Genomic DNA, 6,799 nt, shown 5'->3' with positions numbered 1-6,799 from the left:
TTTAATTTTCATAACAACTGTAAAGCTCCTCAACTTTAAAAAATCTTTATTATTTTTTTACTTATTATGCATTGATCTACCTGCCAAACACGATCTCCATATGTTTGCTAATTGTTGAAGGACACACCGTGACCTACAGTTGCTAACCTTCTACGTTATTTAATCTCTGGTTGAAAGTTGTCTCAATGAAAATCATACCGCGTCTTATTTTAATATAGTACACTTATCAAAAACTATTCTTCTATATTTTCTTCTTTTTATTCCAATTTAACGTTGTTCTCTGGTAGAGAGTTGTCTGGTCGATGATCATACCACATCATCTTATTTTTAAATAGAACGCTTATCAAAAACAATTCTTCTATGTTTTCTTCTTTTCATTCCAATTCAACGTTGTTCTCTGGTAGAGAGTTGTCTGATCGATGATCATACCACATCATCTTATTTTAAATAGAACACTTTTTTCATAGAAACAAATTCTTCTAGGTTTTCTACTTTTCATAACAGTTCAACTTCGAAGGTGATTTCTATTTTTAAACATAATTCTCTTTGTTATAATTATATCGTTTTATTTAACTTTGTTTTAGTATATCAACTTATTGTTTGAAATCTCATTATGTCATTATTCTTGATCCGAAAATAAAAGCGAACACGTTTATTTAAAGGTACATAGTGAAATGTATATTAGTATGTATTAATTGAAACCGTTACACCGAATAACTGTTAAGCTGATCTTATTTATATTTAAAATTCCAAATTGTTTTACATTGTTTGTATTTGACAATTGCATGAATACGATAGCAAGGAATTATCGATTAGATCAAATACTGATACATGCTATTTCGCTGGTTTGTGGTCATTAGTTTTATTTGTTGCGTTTTTTATACTCATATGCTTTTGGCATGGTAGATTGTTTTTCAGTTATGGTTCTGAATTTCCTTTTGGAACCTTCCACCTATTTTATTCGGTTCGTTTGATAAACATTGACTCCAAAGACCTTTATCGCTTACATAGATTTATGATTATTGCCATAAATGGAAAGTCTCAAGCCATATATTGTATCTACTCGGTCCACATAAATGGAATCAATTAGCCATGCCTTTACCTGATTTTCTGAAGCGCATTTTTGTTAAGAAAACATGTCCTTAATTAACGATAGACGCCTTGTATTTCTTACATACTACGACTAACAGAGTTATGATACTGTTAGGTGCAATTTTCATTCAAACAGTAAAAGAGTAAAGAAAATAGTAAAAGAGTAAAGAAAATAGTTAAAGAGTAAAGAAAACAGTAAAAGAGTAAAGAAAACAGTAAAAGAGTAAAGAAAACAGTAAAAGAGTGAAGAAAATAGTAAGATGTATTTGTCTTTATTTTCACTTAAGCCAGTATACAATTTTTAAAAAAAGGAAATAATTTTCCTTGATAAATTAATCACAGATTGATACAAATCATAATTCGGAACTGAAAAAGTTAAATAAAAAAAAATGGTTCTGTTTTTATACATGTTACATCAATCTTAAAAGACCCAAAAGATTAAAAACACGTGTCTCGACTTACATGACAATGTATTGTCATCCTTGCAGATAAAGCCGAAAACAACATAATTTTTGTGTATAAATCAAATTAGATAAACTGCTTGATAAATGAATTAGGTATTGCCGATTCACTTGGAAACTGAACATATACCGCCTGGCGTTTACTCAAGATGAAATTATAGGTCTGTTCTTAGTTCCGTTGGAATGTCTACCAGAGATGAAAAACTGGATCTTCCATCACTGTATTGGATGCCAAAACATCATAATAATCCTTACAAACAACGGTATATTGCTAGGTCATTCAATTCAAGTGCTCCACGAAACCTCTTTCTTAATTATTAACACCAATTTGTCAGCAAATCAAAGCCGGGTTTCAAAGTTATAGAGTAAATATAATCTAAGACACTTATAACTTGCAATAGTATTAAAGCATTTGATTTTTCTACATTTTACACACGTGTTCCCACTTCCAAACTAAAGGACAAATTGAAGGAGTAGGTCCTGCTATGTTTCATAAAAAAACAACGTAGATACAAGTATCTTGTCTTAAGGAGGGATGACTCCTACTTTGTAAAAGTTACTCTGGTTCTAATAAAAAAAAGTCTCTAAAACTGACTTTATCAAGATGTCTGATTTCTTGATTGACAACATATTTGTTACGAGGCATACCCATAGAAAATAACTGTACCCTTCTTCTTGCCGACTTTTTCATTTCTCACATGAGGCTGATTTCATACAAAAATACTGAAATTCTCATACTAAATAATTCGAAGTGTTTGGTGATTATGTTAAACGCATCTATCCCATCAAACTTGATACAAAGGATAAAACAGATACATTGAAGTCGTCCTCATATCTTGACTTACATCTAGAAATTGACAAAAAGGGTCGGTTGGAAACAAAATTTTACGATAAAAAAAATATGATTTCAGGTTCCCAATACAATCGGAACTACTCATCCTTTCTGGTTGCACGAAGAAGTAACAAGTCTATGGTCATTGTAAAGTTTACTGTTTAATTTAAAATTGAGAACATAATTCCTCTTTCAATTTTTTTTATTTTTGGGCCTCCATGGGGTAATCCCCGCAAATAGTGGCAGGAAAGCAATTATTATCACAAGCTTTAACTGCTTTAACTTTAGATTTTCTTTGGTAATATTAACAGTTTGCGGCTTGTATTCATCGCAGTTATCACTGCTGTAACTTGAAACTTCAGTTGCTTGGAGATTAACAAATGAAGTCCGGATACCCTTTTCTTTGAGAGTCATCGCTTGGTCCTGCATGATTGAAGTCAGTAAACAAACGACAATAACAATTCAGTTTTCCTCTTTCATAAGGACCCATGGAAACATTTGAAAAATCAAACTTTTCCCGTATTCAATCGGAAGAATGCTTACACAATCATGCCCAAGTTGTAAAGCCTTTAAAGTATCTATTTGTTTGTCTTTTGATGGAAAATTTATCTTGAGTTTTTAGCTCACCAGGCCCGAAGGGCCAAGTGAGCTTTTCTCATCACTTGGCGTCCGTCGTCCGTCGTCGTCCGTCGTCGTCCGTCGTCGTCGTCGTCCGTCGTCGTTAACTTTTACAAAAATCTTCTCCTCTGAAACTACTGGGCCAAATCAAACCAAACTTGGCCACAATCATCATTGGGGTATCTAGTTTAAAAAATGTGTGGCGTGACCCGGTCAACCAACCAAGATGGCCGCCACGGCTAAAAATAGAACATAGGGGTAAAATGCAGTTTTTGGCTTATAACTCAAAAACCAAAGCATTTAGAGCAAATCTGACATGGGGTAAAAATGTTTATCAGGTCAAGATCTATCTGCCCTGAAATTTTCAGATGAATCGGTCAATCGGTTGTTGGGTTGCTGCCCCTGAATTGGTAATTTTGAAGAAATTTTGCTGTTTTTGGTTATTATCTTGAATATTATTATAGTAAGAGATAAACTATAAACAGCAATAATGTTCAGCAAAGTAAGATCTACAAATAAGTCAACATGACCAAAATAATCAGTTGACCCGTTTAGGAGTTATTGCCCTTTATATTCAATTTTTAACCATTTTTCGTTAATTAAAGTAATCTTTTACAAAAATCTTCTCCTCTGAAACTACTTGGCCAAATTAATCCAAACTTGGCCACAATCATCTTTGGGGTATCTAGTTTAAAAAATGTGTGGCGTGACCTGGTCAACCAACCAAGATGGCCGCCACGGCTAAAAATAGAACAAAGGGGTAAAATGCAGTTTTTGGCTTATAACTCAAAAACCAAAGCATTTTGAGGAAATCTGACATGGGATAAAAATGTTAATCAGGTCAAGATCTATCTGCCCTAAAATTTTCAGATGAATCGGTCAATCGGTTGTTGGGTTGCTGCCCCTGAATTGGTAATTTTGAGGAAATTTTGCTGTTTTTGGTTATTATCTTGAATATTATTATAGATAGAGATAAACTGTAAGAAGCAATAATGTTCAGCAAAGTAAGATCTACAAATAAGTTAACATGACCAAAATGGTCAGTTGACCCGTTTAGGAGTTATTGCCCTTTATAGTCAATTTTTAACCATTTTTCGTAAATTAAAGTAATCTTTTACAAAAATCTTCTCCTCTGAAACTACTTGGCCAAATTAATCCAAACTTGGCCACAATCATCTTTGGGGTATCTAGTTTAAAAAATGTGTGGCGTGACCTGGTCAACCAACCAAGATGGCCGCCACCGCTAAAAATAGAACATAGGGGTAAAATGCAGTTTTTGGCTTATAACTCAAAAACCAAAGCATTTTGAGGAAATCTGACATGGGGATAAAAATGTTTATCAGGTCAAGAACTATCTGCCCTGAAATTTTCAGATGAATCGGTCAATCGGTTGTTGGGTTGCTGCCCCTGAATTGGTAATTTTGAGGAAATTTTGCTGTTTTTGGTTATTATCTTGAATATTATTATAGATAGAGATAAATTGTAAACAGCAATAATGTTCAGCAAAGTAAGATCTACAAATAAGTCAGCATGACCAAAATGGTCAGTTGACCCCTTTAGGAGTTATTGCCCTTTATAGTCAATCTTTCACCATTTTCATAAATCTAAGTAATCTTTTACAAAATCTCCACTGAAACTACTAGGCCACAATCATCTTTGGGGTATCTAGTTTGAAAAATGTGTCCGATGACCTGGCCATTCAACCAAGATGGCCGCCACGGCTAAAAATAGAACATAGGGGAAAATGCAGTTTTTTGCTTATAACTATGAAACCAAAGCATCTAGAGCAAATCTGACAAGAAGTTAAATTGTTAATCAAGTCAATATCTATCTGCCCTGAATTTTTCAGATGAATTGGACAACTGGTTGTTGGGTTGCTGCCCTCCAATTGGTAATTTTTAAAGAAATTTTGCCGTTTTTGGTTATCTTGAATACTATTATAGATAGCGATAAACTGTAAACAGCAATAATGTTCAGCAAAGTAAGATCTACAAATAAGTCAACATGACCTAAATGGTCAATTGACCCCTTAAGGAGTTATTGCCCTTTATAGTCAATTTTTAACAATTTTCATTAATTTGGTAAATTTATGTAAATTTTTACCAAATATAGTTCTCTGTTACTAATGGGCAAAGTTCATGATAGATATAATTGTAAGAAGCAAAATCGTTCAGTAAAGTAAGAACTTCAAACACATCACCATCACCAGAATACAATTTTGTCATGAATCCATTTGTGTCCTTTGTTTAATATGCACATAGACCAAGGTGAGCGACACAGGCTCTTTAGAGCCTCTAGTTTCTCTAGCGAGGTTTTTTTTCGACTCCATTTTAGTTTCACTTCCGATGTTATTGTACTACATAGCGAGAATGGCCGAATAGTTACGATTGATTCCATTAAGGAACTTAATTTTTGTGTTGTATCATTCCAAGTTTAAATGTAATCCAGGGCTTGTATTTCCTATCATGATTTCGTTAATGGATGATTGTTTCTCAAAAGGGAGCTACTAAACAAAGAGTTCCAAGTGGTGATGTTGAAACATTCCTTCGTTAATTTTACGGACCCCTACATAAGTCGGTTGATCATTCCTGAATATCTGTTTATCACAATTGATAACAGATTTTTAATGTCGAAACTACAATCCCGTCCCCGAATGTGTCCTACCGAAACAAACTTATTACCTGGTTTGTACAAACATGAGTAACACTTAGATCTGCATACCCTTCTAGTACACCCAAGATCACCCTCAATTTTTGTAGAGGTTCATTTTGATTAGTCTTTAGTTACCTATGTTGTGTTTGATTGTCTTTGTTTTCTTATTCTTGTTTTGTTTAAACTTCAATTCAATGTTTCTGTTGTTCCATAGTCCCTCTTGTATGTGACCTGTTTTCCTTGTTTTTAATTTCTATTAAAGTAAAAGCACGAAAAAAATGAATTCCGAGAAAAAGTCAAAATCAAAAGCTCAAAAAAAACATCAAACGAATGGATAACACTTGTCATAGGTTTGACTTGGTACAGACATTTTCTTAGAAAGCTTGGTTCTATAACTAGCGTAACCTTACAGGTGTATGACAGAGGCATCAAATTCCATTATATTGACAACGATGTGGGAACAAAACAAACAGAAATATTATGTTAAATGTCAAAAATAGGAGTTGAGCAGTCAATAGTGTGTTATAATCTTAATCTCTATAACAAAGAAGTACAAAACGCATATAAGCAGAATGAAAGAAACGAAAAAAAATACTATAGCACAATAATACAATGACGAGATGTATAAGAACAGAGCCAAGTCATATCTATGAAAGAAACACAAAAAGGTATACAGAAAAAACACAAAAGAACAATAACGCAATGACAGAGCCACGTCATATAACCCATATCTGTTTGCTCTTAATCGATGTATGACTTTTAAACAGATATTTACTACTGTTGCCTTTACTTAACCATATCTTATCCCGGGCATAAAAACAATGCCGTATTTAGTAAAACCTTTTCAACTTTTGATCTTCAGTGCTGTACAACTTTGTACTTTTTTCACTTTCGATCTTGTATATCTAGGCGTTATGTATTCGGGCTTAGTTTTCTGTAATTAGTTTTCTGTAATTAGTTAATACTTCACTTTTATTATGTATATCTTATTCATATTCATTTGTTAAAATTTACTGTTTGCGATAGCGTGAATTGTTCTATATAATATGAATGTTCTTATCCTGGGCATACAAACAATGCCGTATTTGGCAAAACCTTTTCAACTTTTGATCTTCAGTGCTGTACAATTTTGTATTTTTTTCAC

This window comes from Mytilus trossulus, chromosome 10 (genome assembly GCF_036588685.1).
Source record: "Mytilus trossulus isolate FHL-02 chromosome 10, PNRI_Mtr1.1.1.hap1, whole genome shotgun sequence".
Classification (NCBI taxonomy): Eukaryota; Metazoa; Mollusca; class Bivalvia; order Mytilida; family Mytilidae; genus Mytilus; species Mytilus trossulus.
Note: the sequence above shows the minus strand (reverse complement) of the source record.